The sequence below is a fragment of the Microtus pennsylvanicus genome, chromosome 6, assembly GCF_037038515.1.
Source record: "Microtus pennsylvanicus isolate mMicPen1 chromosome 6, mMicPen1.hap1, whole genome shotgun sequence".
NCBI classification, from domain to species: domain Eukaryota; kingdom Metazoa; phylum Chordata; class Mammalia; order Rodentia; family Cricetidae; genus Microtus; species Microtus pennsylvanicus.
Window position 1 is genome coordinate 68,718,063 of NC_134584.1, and position 17,533 is coordinate 68,735,595.

Below are 17,533 nucleotides of genomic sequence, written 5' to 3' on the forward strand. Positions count from 1 at the left end.
GATGTGATCAAGAGCTAAGCCAAAGTGAGACGGCAGAGATAATATTTTTGAATTTAGAGAATTATTATTTAAGAAGCAAAAGAATATAACTTTCCAAGTGCTAAGTTAGAGCCAGAAGACACAAAATTAGTTCTTATTTTTTAATTTGAGGGAAAGAACAGAGATGAGCAAAGACAGTACCTATACTTTCTATTTAGATAAGAATTATTTCTTGTGTAAGTCATGCAATTTTAAAGATAGAACACATTATAATAAATTAAATCAAGATTTTAAAATCAGAATTTGACCATTCCAAAATAAAAAGCAAGAGCCAAACCTTTGTACATGGAAATGAGATATATTGTTTTAAATGTATTCCTTAATCCTACTTTTTTTTTACAGAATAATTTTTGCATCTCAAAACAGCTAATGTGAATCTTGGGAAGGCTTAGTGAAGGAAACAGCAACCTAAAGGAGCTTTAGTCAGAGTGGTTACTTCAGAGTTGAAATTTGGAATAACAAATTAGAAACAAATATGAAGCTTCTCCAAATCTGGAGCAAGATTTTGAGGTCTGTGCTTCATGAAAGACCATGAAGAGAGGACAGTGACAGCAACCATTTCCTATCATCTCATAACCTTTGCAGTGTTAATACTGAAAATACCCTGAAGATGTAAATCATTGATTCAAATTAGCAGCTTTAGTTTTTATTTATTCTTTCTTAAAATTTCCATATCACCTCAAATGGCTTTTTTCTCTTCCTTTTCTGTAATTAGAACCCAAGTGTTTTTCTTGTAACTCAGAAAACAAGCTTTATGATGAAGTATAAAAATTCCCCTTACATCAAATTAAGAGTTTCCAACAAGTCTAGAAGAAGAAACCAGAGAACAACTCTTTTTTTTTTTTTATTCTGATCACATTTTTGAACACATGGTAACAGAGGGCCAGTATTCCAGAGTCTTTTCTTTGGTTTTACTCAGCTCAAGTTAAATCTTCCCATGGTATCTCTTTTAAATATGTTTTGGTTTTAAAATCAGGTCTTAGAATATCTTTTTATTTTATCTCTATTCATAACTAGGTGCTCACATTTATGAAAACTCTAGTGATTTTTACAATTCATGTAAAACATCTTTCCTGTGTCCAGCAGGGCAAGCATGCAAGCCAGATGCAAAGACCTGACATCTTCCAAACAACCATATCCAACTTTTAGTGACTTCCTTATCTGCTGCTCACTGTGGCCTTTGTTTTCTCTTTCCAGGGGATGTTCTCTAATATCCATCCTGTCTATCCTTTAAGTCGAAGGTGAAGAAAATGTACCCTTTGTGGAATGCAGTTTTTTTTCTTTTTAATTCATTTTATCTCATACAATACATCCCAATCGCAGGCTCCCCTCCTACCACACCTCTCAGTGTCCCTTCCTTCTCTGTTCCCCAAATAGACTGCTATTTCCCTTCAGACATTAGCAGTTCTCTCAGGTATATCAAATGAACATGACCCAAGATGCTCTAAGGCTAGACACAGAACGTCACATCAAGGTGGAGGAGGCAAGCTTGGAAAAGAAAAAGTATCCCAAAAGAGGAAAAAGAGTCAGAGACACCTACATTCCCACTGATAGGAGTCCCACAAAACCCTCAACCTAACAACCACAGTATACCCATGTAGGCTCCGTGGTTGCCAGGCAGCTTTCTCAAATTGTTCCTGCCTTTACTTCAGGAATCAAGGTAACTTTAAAACATTTTTCTTCTCTTTTCCAGATTATAATATAATAAGACCATTTTCCTTTCCTCTTTCCTATCTTCATACTCTCCCACATATAAATTTTTCTCACTTTATTGCCTCTTTTTAAATTAATTATTGTTACACACAGACACATAAACACACACACACACAGACACACACACACATTCCATGATAATGTGGGTCGCTTCTTCAGTCCCACACGCAAACCACAGGCAAATAAGAAATGATTTATGCTTTTAATCTTTACAATTTATTTCACTTTATTTAGTACAATTTCTTCAGCCTTTATCTCTTTCAAAACCTCAGATAGGATTGCCATTTAATAAATAAAAGTTGCTAATGGGAATCCATTTTATTTACTCACTCTAATAGTAAATTTACTATTTAATATATGTTCAGTAGTGTATAAACCGTGAGTTACTTTAAAATTTTAGAATAGGGCTAGACAGATGGCTCAGCAGTTAGTGCTTGTTCTTGCAGAAGACCTTGGGTCCATTCCCAGCACTTATATGGAGGCTCACGACCAACTGTAACTACAGTTCCAGGGTCTCTGACACGTTCTGCTGATGTCTGTGGACACAAGGCAGACATGTGGTGTACATATGTACATTCTGCCAAAATATTCATGAACATAAAATGATAGTAAAGAAATCAAAAGAGTAAGTAGGGAAAGATCCATGTTTATTCCCCTTATGGCTAAATCACCTTTGCTGCTTAATATTTTCATTTATGTTCTCAGTGTTTTGATCTGAGGACATCTAGTTTTCACCACCTTTTCAAATTCCAGAATTTTTGAAATATTCCACATTCTTTTATTTCAGTCTAAAAGTTAGCCAGTTCTAATCCCAACTAGTCCAATAGCTTCTACAGAAATGGTTGGTTTACTTGGCCTATATTCAGCCTGAGAGATGTGATCTGGTGTATCATGCCTGTCGCTGCTGTGCCTTTCCCTTCCTGTCAACCACATCTGGCTGCTGAAGAAGGCTGTGGACTGGAGCACAATCTATCCACAGTGTACTTTACATTATATATTCCGGAAAGGTCATTGTCCTGATCTAGAACAGGATTAATCTATTCTTCCATAAACTAAAGCGCAGGCTTTGTAGCCTCTCTGAAACTTAGTGCACAACTTTGTCTTTCTGTTATGCTTTTTCCATCCCCAAAATTCCATATTGACTCAAATCTTCTTCTATTTGCCTAGATTATAGAACACAAAACCCATATCAGCATTGCCCTTCTTTCAATCCTTATAAAGATCACATCTCAATATGGCATTCAGTTGATCCACTAATACTTCATACAGTTTCTAGGTTACAAAGTTTCTGCATTCTCTTCCCTTCATGTCATCCTTTATATTACTATTTCTTTCATGTCTGCCTTATCTGCAACTTTTAACATACTGTCTTCTCCTTGATCCATTCTATAGGTTTTCCCCTGCGTTTTCTCCATCTTAAATTTAACTTGACTTTTGTCCAATATTTCTATTTCTTTAGTGTGCTTAGTTTTTAAATTCTGAATAATCTTTCTTATTTTATTCAGTCGCTTATGTGCATTTTTCTGGACTTTGCAAGTGTCCTCAATTAAATTCACTCTGGTGAATTCATGGCCTCTTTAAAGTAGTTGGGCATCTATCTCTATCTATCTATCTATCTATCTATCTATCTATCTATCTATCTATCTATCTACCTATCTATCTATCTATCTATCTATCATCTATATCTATCTATCTATCTACCTATCTATATCTATCATCTATCTATCATCTATTATCTATCTATCTATCATCTATCTATCTATCTATCTATCTATCTATCTATCATCTATCTACCTATTATCTATCTATGTATCTATCTATCTATATCTATCATATATATATCATCTATTATCTATCAATCAATCATCTATCTATCTATCTATCTATCATCTATCTATCTATCTATCATCTATCTATCTATCTATCATCTATCTATCTATCTATCTATCTATCTATCTATCTATCTATCTATCTATCATCTATCTCTATACCTCTCTCTCTCTCTTTCTCTCTCTGTTTGTTTTTAGATTTAAAAACTTTTAGATTCTGTGTCCTAATGTTAGTATATGTGGGAAATCTTTAGGGAGGAGCATATTATTTTGGACTTTCATGTTCGCTGTGTTACCTGGACGTCTAGATTTATTTCCCTGGTTGTGTGACGCTATGAGAGTGGCTTGCCTATGATGAATTGAAGTTTGGTTTTCTTTTGTCTTTGAAAAACATTGTTGGTTTCAGAGCATGCAGGAGGAGTGTCCAGAGTAGTGTTTTGTGTCGTGCTGAATATTGGACAGCCTGGGGTGACTACATTTCATTGGTAACTGGTTGTTGTGGATGTTTTAGGGGTGTTATGAAATTGCTTGGTGGAGGTAAAAGAAAGCTCACTTATCTGACTCACCCTTCTGTGGTTGCTTTGGCATTGAAAGAAGGCAAGATCAGAGACTGGGCAGACTCACTAAAACAGAAAAACATCTCATCAATTTTTTTCTGGCGGGTTTGGGCATGATGGTCTAGGTTCAGCCTCTTTCTTAGCTCTCATTTATGGAACCTGGTTAACTCACACCCCAAAACAGTGGTTTCTTCATGCTCAATTCTCTTAGTAACCTGTCCTTCCTCTCCTTTTCTTTTACAGTGATTTTATCCAGTAATACCTATCTCTCCATCACTGTCTACTGGTGCCTGAGATTCAAGTCAATCTCAGATTGTGATAATCAAATGTTACTACTGATTTGTATGAGTCAGATCATCAAGGAATGCCTTTGTTCATATTTTCTCTAGGAGAGAATTAGAGTTGATATACACATTGATAATGGCTTCTAAATCACTCTGTATCTATAGTTTCATGAGCCACATGTGAAAGGTTTCTTTCATTGCTCACTTAAGTCTTTCCCAATTGAAGAAATCCTGGAGCCTTAAAAGTATGGGTAAACTTGAAGCCATCACAGAAAATAAGTAACCATGGTGCACAATGGCATTGACAAGATGAGTCAGCTTCAGAAAAAATTGTCAACACCAGAAATATCTGTGTTTTGGCTCACATTGAGCATGGAAAAACTACCATTGCTGATCGTCTCCTATCTAGTAATGGAATTATCTCCAGTCATCTGGTAGGGAAGTAAAGAAATGGACAGCAGAGAGGATGAATAGGTCAGAGGGATCACCATGAAATCCAGCATTTTTTTGCTACATTATGCAGATGGTAATGAGGAATACCTGATAAATCTGATAAACTCTCCTAGACATGTGGATTTTTCCTCAGAGGTATCAACAGTGGTTCACATTTGTGATGGATGCATCTTTGTGGTGGAAGCTGTGGAGGGTTTGTCCACAGACACAGGCAGTTCTGTAACAAGCCTGGCTTAAAAACATCCATCCTGTTTCAGTGATAAATAACATAGATCACCTGATAGTGAAGGTAAAATTCACCCCACACAAAAAGCCTAACCTCACCTAATATTTTAGGACAGATGAAAGCATTTACAGAAACTGTTTTTACTTCTAAAGTCCAGAACAAAGAGCAGAGAGAAAATCCCAGGTGAAGACACATTCTGAAAAAGAGATGAGGTGCATGACTGGAGCACTGGCTTGGAGAATGCTGAAGACTCTCAACTACACTTTCCCCCCCAGCAGGACAATATGGTCTGTACCAGTGCAATAGATGGCTGCTGCTTTGAAACTGAGCACTTTGCCAGAATCCACTGTCGAAAAATTGGCATCAAGAAGAAAGTTCTTTTGAAGACCCTGTGGGGAGATCATTATACAAGTATGAAGGCTAAGATATTATGAAAGTTGATCAGAACCAAGGAAAGAAACCTTTATTTGTACAGTTAATCCTGGAAAATATTTGTACTTTGTATGATATGGTCTTGAAAAATGACAAAAAAAACTTAAAAAAATATAAAAAAGCAAAAAAAAAACCTTGACAAATTTGTGACTTCTTTAGGATTAAAAATTGGAGCCCATGAGTCTAAGTCCAGATAAATGTCATTTGTAGCCAGTGGCTCCGCATATCTCACACTCTTCTCACTATGGTGTATCAGAAACTGCACATGGTCACAGACATCTGAGTCTCTTCCACTGGAAACCCAGGCCCAGAAAGCAGCCTTTATGATATATGGAAATGAAGATACTGCTCCAGTTATTATCTCTGTTTACAAAATGTTTGCAGATAATGTGAAACCTTGCTTTAGAATAAGCTGAGGCCTCTCACTCAAGAAAAAAAATGGCCCAAAGATGTGAACATGCATGACAAAAACATGCAGAGAAGCTTGGAGGAGAACAGAGACAGGCAACCCAGGGTTTCCCCCAGGATGGAAGTGCCCTTAACCAAGTCCCCAGGGAGATGAGCCAAAAGGTAGGTGATGAGCCAGATGTGACAAGTGTTAACCCTCAACCTGTTCCCCAGGAAGGAAGCAGCCAAGAGGGCTTGATTGCATTTGCTCATGTATACAGTGACATAACTCAAAGAGGGCAATTTTTTTTTTGTCTTGGGACCAAATACAGCCCTGTTGAGTTTTTGCAGTGAGTTCCACTAGGCTTCTCAGCTTCATTAGAGGATCTATTTCTTGTTTCCCACATGACATGTTGTACTATGGAGAGCCGGAATCTTCTGATGGGAAGGGAGCTGGAAGATCTGGAGGACCTGTGCTTGGAATTGGAGGCCTCTAATACTTTCTTCTAAAATCTGCAACTTTGTGCAACCTCTCATCCTGCCCTCCAGTTATTCCACTGAACTTTGAAGCCACCCCTATTGTGATGGTTGCTGTTGAACCAAAACACCCAAATGAAATACCTCAGCATGTGAAAGGAATGAAGCTGTTAAACCAAGCTAGTCTCTGTGTCCAGATTTTAATTAGGAACCAGGAGAACATGTTTTGGTCACAGCAGGGAAGTCCCACCTTCAACAATGTTTGGATGACTTAGAAAGTTTGCAAAGATTTACATCAGTGTGTCTGAGCCATTATTCCATTCAGAGAAACAATCACAAAGCCTCCTAAAATTGACATGGTCAATGAAGAAATAGGCAGACAGCTGTCATACACCAAACAAAGGAAGAGCAAGGCAAAATTACATAAGGCATCCACGTTGACTCTGACAGACTCATCACCATAATTATGACCCATAAACTAGTTAATTTTGTATTTGGGCCATACCACTTCCAGAAGAGAAAATGTGGGCCCATACTTGTTAGAAGTGAAGATTTTCAGTACAGTTGGGCCCAGCTACCACAGAATTGAAAGAAATCAGTGGATTCCTAGACTTTGGCAATATTATTCTGAGTGACTTCCACTAGCACCCCTCTCTGACCTCATATATGAGGAGCCCCTCGTGGGTGTCTGTTTTGTTCTAGAAAAGTAGAAACTAAAGTAAGGGGCAGAACAAAGAACAAGTGAAAAACAAGAAACAAGAACAATGTGATCTGGCAGGAAAGGGACAGGAGGAAGGTAAAACCTATCACAGTAGAGACAAAACCCAAGAACAATAAGGTGGCTACTCTCATTCATTTGAAGAGACTTCTGCAAAAGGAGATTCTCCAGACATTGATTGCAATGGACCTTTCTCAGGGCAGCTGATTGCCACCATGCAAGAAGCGTGTGACCATGCTCTACAAGTGAGACCTCAATGCCTGATGGTAACATGTACACAGTTTACCTCATGGCAACCAGTGATGTTCTCAGCCAAGTCTATGCTGTGCTGTCAAAGCAAGAAGGTCGAGTCCTTCAGGAACAAGTGAAGGAAGAGAGGGATGTGTTCATCAGGGTCATGGTGCCTGTGGCAGAAAGCTTCAGCTTTGCTGATGAAATCAGAAAGAGGACCAGTGGACTGGCTAGTCCCCAACTGGTGTTCAGACACTGAGAGGTCATTCATAGTGACCCCTTCTGGGTGCCAACCACTGAGGAGGAGTATCTTCACTTTGGGAAGAAGACAGTTTCCTAGAACCCAGCCCAGAGTGCACAAATGCAGTATGGAAGCAGAAGGGCCTCTATATGGAAGAAACGATTGCCGAACACACAGAAAAGCAGAGAACACTCAGTAAAAAAAAAAAAAAAAAAAAAAAAAAAAAAAAAAAAAAAAAAAAAAAAAGCTAAAAATAGGAGCTACTGCGGGTGTTGGGGCCTTTTCCTTTTAATGAATTAACAAGTATTATCAAGGTACAATTTGGGAATATCTCATTCTGATAAATTATATGCGTGTTCACTTTTAATAATAAACCTGGTTTAAATATTTTAAAGACAAAAAGAAAAAGAAATTTGGGAACTGAGTCTTCCCTGAATATCATAGTTTTTCTTTATTGGGTTGCTACTAAGCATTCCTTCTGCATGCTGAATCACATATTTCCCCTCTTCTCTATTATAGTCATAAATGATGAATGTCCCTTTTCTCCATCATATTTTCTTCTTCCTTACCATTTGATTCCACTCATAGGTACCAAGTTTTTGGATCCCAGGAATGTTGATTTATTCTGCTTACTTACAGGAGCAAGGAAACTCAAAGGCAACTACATCACTGAATAGTCTACTCCAGCACGGGTGACAACTAACAAAATTATACCTCCATAGTCCCTCATGACTTGAAGGAAGATTAACAAGTCGGAGAATCTCATCTCCCACCAGCATTCTGCTTATATATGCTTGGAAAATTATTTTGTAAATTGTGTAAGCTTTTGAATATGTAATGATAATCTTATTGTCTCTTGTAAATATTAGAGATTTTCCATGTCATAAGGAGCCTCATTCTAGAATGGAACATTTACATTTGGAGAAAATTGTTACACAACATTGGAGTAAGAGTGTTATGGAGTCCAAAATGAAGTTTTACAGTCTGGCACTTCTTATTCTATCCTTGCTTATTGACTCATACTCACTGGCTCTTTCTTTCTTTCTTTCTTTCTTTCTTTCTTTCTTTCTCTCTCTCTCTCTCTCTCTCTCTCTCTCTCTCTCTCTCTCTCTTTTTTCTCTCTCTTTCTCTCTGTCTTCCTTTCTCTTTCTCTCTCTCTCTTTTTTTCTTTCTTCCTCTTTATAATGGAATGCTCTCTATAAATGGGAAAATAAAAGTAGGCCTTAGGATTTTACAGCCCAGCTCAACGTTTTGGAAAGCAGAAACGGCACCGTTTGTACAGTTAGTGAGAAATATCTTCATTCAGCCCATATTCTAAAACACTCACTAAACATCTAGTGGTACTGTTTTGATAAGATGTGGAAGTTTGTTGGAAAAGGAAGCATGGTTAAGAAGGGCACATGTTGAGCTTTATTAACCCAATGCCTATCTTCCTTTTGCTGCCTGATTGTGGGCATAATGTGTGACCAAACATTTCAAAATCCTGCAGCTATTCTTTCTCCTCTATGTGGACAGTACTCCCATGTGCATTGGTTGAGATTGTCCCTCCTTTAATTCCTGTCAGACATTTGGTGATAGCAATGAAAAAGTAATTAATACGCAAGGATAAGACAGGTTTCTCCTGGAGTGGTTCTCAGCAACGTGATTTCTGTCATAGACTTAGTTACTAATAAAGATATTACATAGACCTGGGTGATAGTGATTGAATAAAATCATGAGTCAGAAGCTTATAGCAAGAGGAATTGATTTTATTGATCCACTTAAAATTATGTTAAATAAAAATATAAGTACTTAGTAATGAATGTTTCATATCTCATTGATACATATCCAAGCATTGTAATTAATTTCTTATAAATTTTAAAATTACGTCATAAGAAGGAACTTTCACAATCATAAATGTTGAATTTGTTATATCAGACTGGTCCTAATTATGCTTTTTTACTTTAACTGGAAAGTCGCTTCATTATGGAGAACTAAGAATTGCTTGATACGGAGGTTTCATAATTTTAACATGTATTTATTTTGAAAAGTAAGATCATTTTACTTCCAGGTAATCTTATGTTATTAAGGCAACACGTTGTAAAAGATATTCAAATAAAAGTTCTAAAATGGCAGCATATTTCTTTTATAATGGCCAACATAGATTGCATGTTTATGTATGAACAGAAGCAAATTGTAACAAAATCATCCCAGGTTCATCCCTAATCAGCGCTTATCACCTATTATTCACCATATTAAAATTAAAAATGGGAAATTGACAGAAATGGCAAAGTGACATGCATGACAAGATGAATTCCTCAAAAGGATATGTCAAGTTTGAGCAAGAAATTGCCATTAAAATGTTAAATTGTCAAAATGTACAAATTTATTCTTACTGTACAGGTGATTCTTGGGCACCAAAGACAATGAGCAGGCCCCTGGGACTTAGAAGAGTGATCCATGATGACCATGGGTGTCATTTCTTTGCATTACTTTTCTTGCTGACCTGGGATGAAGTAATATGAGCAGGTCTAATGAGGAAGTTACAAAATCATTGAATTATAAAACAAGTAATAAATAATTATAAAAACTGTAAAATAAGTAATAATTACTTATGAAACTACAAAATAAATAAAATAAAATAAAATAAAATTTGTTTTATAAAATATTATTTATAAATTTAAAAATTATTTGTAAAATAAAATAATTATTTATAAGAACTATAAATAAGTAATGAATAATTTTAAGGAGTTTTGTGAATGGTATCTTTCCTCAAAGACATGGTTTCTTTCTTGGTTTAATGGGTGTTGCTATACATTTTTCACCCTAACATCTCTTTTCTTTCCCTTAAGAAAAAATTGGATCCTTTTTTGCTTACTTAAAAGTATTTTATAAACACAAAAAGAAACAGCTTACAATGCTATTGTGTTAAGTTTTCAACAGATTTAGAGCATACGATGATAGATTATATAAAAATTAAAGACAAAAGAATAATCCACTAAGAAAGGGTGGTTTGTTAGTATCTAGAACTGTGAAAGAGCCTTGAAGCAGTAGGGTGCACTGACAGGAACCAATAAATAGTAAAATAGTCATTTCTTTGAGAAGCCTCCTAGCTTCTTACTGACTGTTTTGCAAAACCAGAATAGTTGATGACTGTTTTTTTAAAATAATATCTTGTAATCTTTTTCCTTGAAACATCTGTTAATTTATGATTTGTTTCTAAGATTGGGGTAATGTTAATTTCAGTATTTCATTGCCATAACAAATCACATCCCCACAAATTCATTGCTATGGTAGTCACATGTGGTTCCAATTCTCTTCTCTGTACTTCTGGGCCTACATTTGACCCATCTCTCACTCTGCTTTGCCTCAGATAAAATTCCATTCTCTAAAAACTGAACATTTACATCCTGAAGAGGTGAATTTGGATGTGATGATTCTGATAAAATTACTGTTAATTCCACACCTGTGTCTACCAGATCTTCAATGACAATATAATTTATTCATATTTTTAATTTTAGTCTTTGTACATTTAAAGAATTTGTCAAAATACTCTATGGTTTCTCATGATTTTTTTCTCTCTTCTATTGCTATTCTGTTATCCAAAGTAGTATGTTTTTTTTTTCAATAGGCCTTAGATTCTTTTTTTCCTAGAGAGGGTTTCCCAGTAGATAAGAAGCCAAGAAGCCAGTCCTGGAACTCACTTTGTAGACCAAGCTGGCTTCGAACTCACAGAGATCCATCTGCCTCTGCCTCCCAAGTGCTGAAAGGTATTAGCTTCTTTTACTGCTTTGGGAAGGAGTTTCCTCTTTGATGGTAGGAAATGACTGAAACAGATTTGGCATAGGAGCCTGCAAGTGGCCTCTCATGTAGTTTCCTGAAGGCAAAGGATGACCTAGAATATCCCTCATGGACCTTCAGTCATTAGTTCAATGCCTACTTTTGCCACACCTCCTGCAAAATCCAGAAAGGAGGGGTGATCTGAATAGTTTATGCTTAGAAAAATCATTGTTTCTAGAAACGCCATTCTTACCATCCATTCTAAAGTGACCCTGGTTTGCCACAATTGAAACACTTGACATTCCTATATTTCTTCAAACCTCTGGAAATCAACTCTTTGGGCCAAGTATAATCATGGTCATGATATTCAATATTAATTATATCTCAGATTCATTCCTCCAAAGATTCCAACCTAGTTTTTAATGGCCTAACAATCCTTTGAGAATTAGAATTTTCAAAAGACAGAGATTCAGTTACTATTTTTCTAGCTTTTGAATTTGGAATCATTCTATTTACTACTAAAATCAACCTTTGTAAGAAAACCATAAAGTCTTTTTTTGGGATTCTGCATAACTTTAGTAAGTTATTCAATTTTCTCTCCTATTTCTTCAGTTCTGTTCTTAGCATTAAAAGCTGCTGTGTACCATAAATCATTGGTCTGGTCATCATATACAGATTGCCATTCTATAATAGCACAATTCTTTTCTCCAAGAATTTGATCTTGGAAGATTTACATATCTCTAACTTTACCCTGTTCAATAATCTTAGCCTATTTTATAAACTATTGTACTTGTGGACGATGAGCTAAAACACCTTTAATCAATTTATCCAGTCTCTAGAGATTCTATTGCAAACTGACCTTGAATTTAATATTTGCTTCACAAAAAGGGAATGCATGCCATATGAGACTAATGCTTCCTTGAATCACTTTAAATCTAACGTTGGCACAGGAGTCCAGTTAGTGTAACAGAGCTGCTACCATTTGTCAATTCCCTTTAAGTTACTAGGTATGTTAAGGTTGGTTGTTTTCAAAACTTAGGCAGGAGCAGCCTCTATTCTTATAATGCCACTCTGAAATTGGTTCTCCGTTCAAATTCTCTGTCTGAATTTGAATACGTCTTTGATCTGTTTTATCAGGTTTTGCCAAGGACAGACACTTTTTCAGTAATACAATAAAAATGAAAATACTGATAGTGTTTATAATTGACATTACATAAATCCCATCTAAATTAGATATCCTCTTATTTAATCATTCCATTTTTAATCTGTCAAGCATAGTACTGTACAGAAATACTAATACCTCTAATGTAATGGTGTGTCCCATTTTTTTAATGTGGGAAATCTCTCTATTTTAACTAATTATTCCCTTTAAGAGTTCCCAATTATCTTATCAAATCTGCTTCTGAAGTTGATGAAGATGTAAAAATTATTGCTGCTGCATAGAACAGTAAAAAGCCTGACTGGATTTCAAGGCAGCTACCTAGTTTATTAGGAGCCCAAGAAGGAGGATTAAGGAGAGCCCATCAGGAGAGTAAAAATAAAAACCTAGCTGATGGGGGAATGACTCTAACTACTCATGGCTGTGGCCTATGCCAGTGGCTTTAAAGCCATAGGCAAAAACTTTACCCCAAATGCCAAATATAGTACAATTTATAAACAATCAGTGATAGATAATGGGCTTCCACTTGAATAATAGAAAAGCAAAGCAGTCAGCTAATGGTTCTTACCTCTATCTCAGACCAAAAATGGTCAAGTTCCTGTCTCCACATCCTGAAGACTCCACCCCCCACACTCAACACTCCACTGAGCTCCTGTCTCTTCCCACTTATATTCCTCTCTCTGTCCAGCCATGTCACTCCTTTCTCTACCCGCTTAGTGCTGCATCACCTTTGTGTGGAATCTGTTTCTCTTTCAGACAGATTCAATCTTATGTAGCCTAAAATGGCCTTGAACTAACAGAGATCCACCTGCTTCTCCCGAGTCCTGGGATTAAAGGTGAATGCTACCACTTCCTGCCCGGTATGGCTGACTATTATGGCTGCTTTGCCCTCTGATCTCCAGGTAAACTTTCTTTATTAAAACATAAATATTATACCAATATACTCCAGAAGTTCATTTATTGTACAAGATTTTTCTAGTTTTCTTGTTTTTTTCCCATATGAAGCTGAGTGTTATTCTTTGGAGGACTGTAAAGAATTGTGTTGAGATTTTGATGTGGATTGTGTTGAGTCTATAGATTGCTTTTGTAAGATTGCCATTTTTATTATATTGATCCTTCCTATCAAAGAATATGAGAGATGTTTCCATTTTCTGTTATCTTCTTCAATTCTTTCTTCAAAGACTTAAGGTTCTTGTCATACAGGTCTTTTGCTTGTTTTGTTAGAGTTATTACAAGATATTTTATATTATTTTTGATTATTGTAAAGGGCGATGTTTCTCTGATTTCTTCCTATGCCCATTTAATGTTTGTATATAGAAACACTGCTGAAGGTTAATATTCAGGAGGATGCCTATATGTTTTTCTTTGGGTTCTCCTTCTTATTTAGCTTCTCTAGGATCACTAATTATAAGCTCAATGTCCTTGGTTTATGGCTAGAAACCAAATATGAGTGAGTACATCCCATGTTCCTCTTTTTGGGTCTGGCTTACCTCACTCAGGATAGTGTTTTCTATTTCCATCCATTTGTATGCAAAATTCATGAAGTCCTTGTTTTTTATTGCTGAGTAGTACTCTAATATGTATAAATTCCATACTTTCTTCATCCATTCTTCCATTGAAGGGCATCTAGGTTGTTTCCAGGTTCTGGCTTTGTGGGAGCCTAGGCAGTTTGGATGCTCAACTTACTAGACCTGGATGGAGGTGGGGGTTCCTTGGACTTCCCACAGGACAGGGAACCCTGATTGCTTTTCGGGCTGGGGGGAGACTTAATTGGGGGAGGGGGAGGGAAATGGGAGGCGGTGGCGGGGAAGAGACAGAAATCTTTAATAAATAAATAAATTTAAAAAAATAAAATAAAATAAAATGTTACACCCAAAAAAAAAATAAAAATAAAAAAATAAAATGACAAAAAAAAAAGAAACACTGCTGATTTTATTGAGTTAATTTTGTATCCTGAAAAAATAAATTTGTATCCTGACACATTATTGAAGGTGTTTATAAGCTATAGGAGATTACTCACTGGTAGACTGTTAGGGATTACTATCATATCATCTTCAAATAGTGAAAGTTTGACTTCTTCCTTTCCAATTTGTATCCCTTTGATCTCATATTGTCATCCTATTTTTTTTAGCTAGAACTTCAACATTGTATTGAATGGATATGGAGAGAATGGGCCGCCTTCTTTTGTTCATGATTTTAGTAGAATTGCTTTGAGTTTCTTTGCATTTAATTTGAGGTTAGCTGTTGGCTTGCTGTAAATTGCCTTTTTATGTTTAGGTATGTTCCTTGTATCACTGATTATTTCCAAGACCTTTATTATGAAGAGGCGCTAGATTTTGTTGAAGGTTTTTTTCAGCATCTAATGAGATGATCATGGATTTTTTTCTTTCAGTTTGTTTATATGGTGGATTGTATTAACAGATTTTGGCATATTGAACCATCCTTGAATCTCTGGAATGAATGCTACTGGATCATGGTGGATAACTTTTTTTGATGTGATCTTGGTAGAAAAATAATAATTTCATAAATGATCTTTATATCTTTAGTTTCATTCAATATCATAAGTACCAGATCTTTTGTGAATAGGAGGTTTTGTTTCCTTAAAGCAAACTGTTACTTTCATTGTGTAAATGTGTGTTACATTTGTTTATGCTGAATTTGTTTAATGATGCAAGGACATTTGTTTAATTATGTAAATATGAGATGCATTTGTTTTACCTTGTCTGCCTAAGGATCTTGGTTGGTCTAATAAAGAGCTAAATGGCCAATAGCTAGTCAGAGAAAGCATATTCAAGGAGATTAAGTATGAAGAGAACCCTAGGCTAAGAAGAATGATAGGAGTGAAAGAGGAGAGAGAAAAGGGAGAAATAGAGAGACACACTTGTAGCCAGATGTCAGGCAGTCACCAGCCAGCCAGACATGAGAAGCAGTGAAAGTAAGATATATAGAAGAAAAAAAGAAAAGAAAAGAAACAAAACAAACCCTGAGGCATTAAGGAGATAGAGAGAAGCAAGTGAAGTTAAAAGAGTTAGCTAGTGCTAGTGAGGCTAAGCTAGCCAAGCATTCATAGTGATAGAAAGTGTCTGTGTCATGATTTGGGATCTGGTTGGTGATCTGTATTACCAGGTTTAATCTGTGTATCCCTGGCTCTTCTGGAACTTGTTTTGTAGATCAGGCTCCGCTTGAACTCATAGAGATCTGGTCCTTTCCTTCCAAATGTGTGCCACATCATTTGTCTTAAAATATTTTAATTACTTTTCTCTATGTGTGCTGTTTGTGTTGAGATGTGGGCATGAGTATGTAAATACAGTTGTTCATACAGGTCAGAGCGCCAGCTGTCAGAGGAGGTTGTAATCTGTCTGAAGTGAGTACTAGCAGCCTCCTCATTCTGTGAAGAGTGGCACCCCCACTTAGTCCTTGAACCATTTCTCCAGACCCATGGCTTGTTGATTATTTTTTAAAATTCAAAATTAATTGTTCCAACTTTTTAAAAAGATTTGTAGCAAATAGAATTTATATATATCGCACAGACTTTTTTAATCTAAAAAATGTCCAGCAATAAAATCCAAGAATGAATAATAGATGAAAATAATATTAGATGCACCAATTGAAAAGGCAAATTTGTTTCCATATTTTAAATAAGGGTTGTTATATGGTAGTCAAAACAGTTAATCATTTATAGTTTTCATTTTAGTTCTTCTCAATAACAGTGAATATAGAGATAGTGTACCTTTGATTATAAATGAAAAGAAATATTTATAATATTTATTTATAATTTTGATATAATATTATGGATAATATTTATTTATAATATTGATATAAACTTGGGCCTTTTATTTTGAGTTTAGCAGAAATGTGATAACAACAGAGCATGAATGTTAGCACAGAATAGGAAAATCAATTCCTTTCACATTGGGAAAGTTTTCCAGTTGGTTGGTTCTATGTTCTTAACATCAACTTTTTCTAAAATGGTGTGGATTTTTACCATCAAATCAAAGCAACATTTGTAAATAGATAAAGTAATTATTTTACTTGATATTTACACATAGAAATTTAGCACACAGAAATCATGCTTTTCCTTTGAATTATTATAGTAAACTTAAACTGCTGAAATTCTCACACAGACAAAAATCAATATATAACTGAAGGTCACACAAAAATTATCTGTCATAATCTATTGGTGTGACTGTTTTAATTGCCACAAAACCTGCATGAATGAGTAAAAGGATAAATAAATAAATAATCATGTACCATTGGTATCAATGGAGTTAATTTATTCTAAATTTAATACGATTTAATGGTACATAAATTGTCAAATTTGATGAGCTTAAAATTAATTTAGTATATTTGACTAGTTCCAGTTTGGGAGGACTGTATCTTTGCTGATGCAGATAAGCATGTACTTTACAACCCGTCCATAGCTCCAGTGCTGTGTTTGAGCCTATTGCCTGAATTTTATTTATGCGTTTACTTACTTGTTTTTCCCATGTTCATGCTTGTGTGGTGTGTCTGTGCTGTTGAATATCCCCTTATACACTCTAAAGATTTGTTCCTTTAATTGGCATGATAAAACACCATTTGGTCAGTAGCCAGGCAGGAAGTTTAGGCGGAGTGATAAAACTCAGGATGATGGGTAGCAGGTGAATGGAGTCAGGAGCCTGATGCAGAGAAAGCAGAAGATGCATGTGCCATGTTAGCGCATACGGCAGAGTACAAATAAGGACTACGGGTTAACTTAATATAGTAATAGTAAGCCTGAGGTATCGACCAAGCAATTATTGTTATTATAGGCCTGTGTGGTAATTTGTGTATTGGCTGCCAGGACAAGAAACTTCTGTTTACATGTGTGTGTATATATATGTGTGTGTGTGTGTGTTCACACGTGTGTGGACATATACTTGTATGTGTGCCCACATTTGTGGAGCCCTGAGGATGAAGTCCAGGGTCTTCCTCAATGGGTTTCTAATTTATTCTTTGAGACAAGATTTCTTAGTCAAACCTGAACTTGTATGGCTGATCTCACTAGCT

At 35.9% G+C, this 17,533-nt stretch overlaps 1 pseudogene; it reads left to right on the plus strand.

Moving 5' to 3' along the window:
- The first annotated feature begins 4,707 nt into the window (after positions 1-4,707).
- Positions 4,708-7,841, plus strand: LOC142853055 (elongation factor-like GTPase 1; annotated as a pseudogene).
- Positions 7,842-17,533: the final 9,692 nt, after the last annotated feature.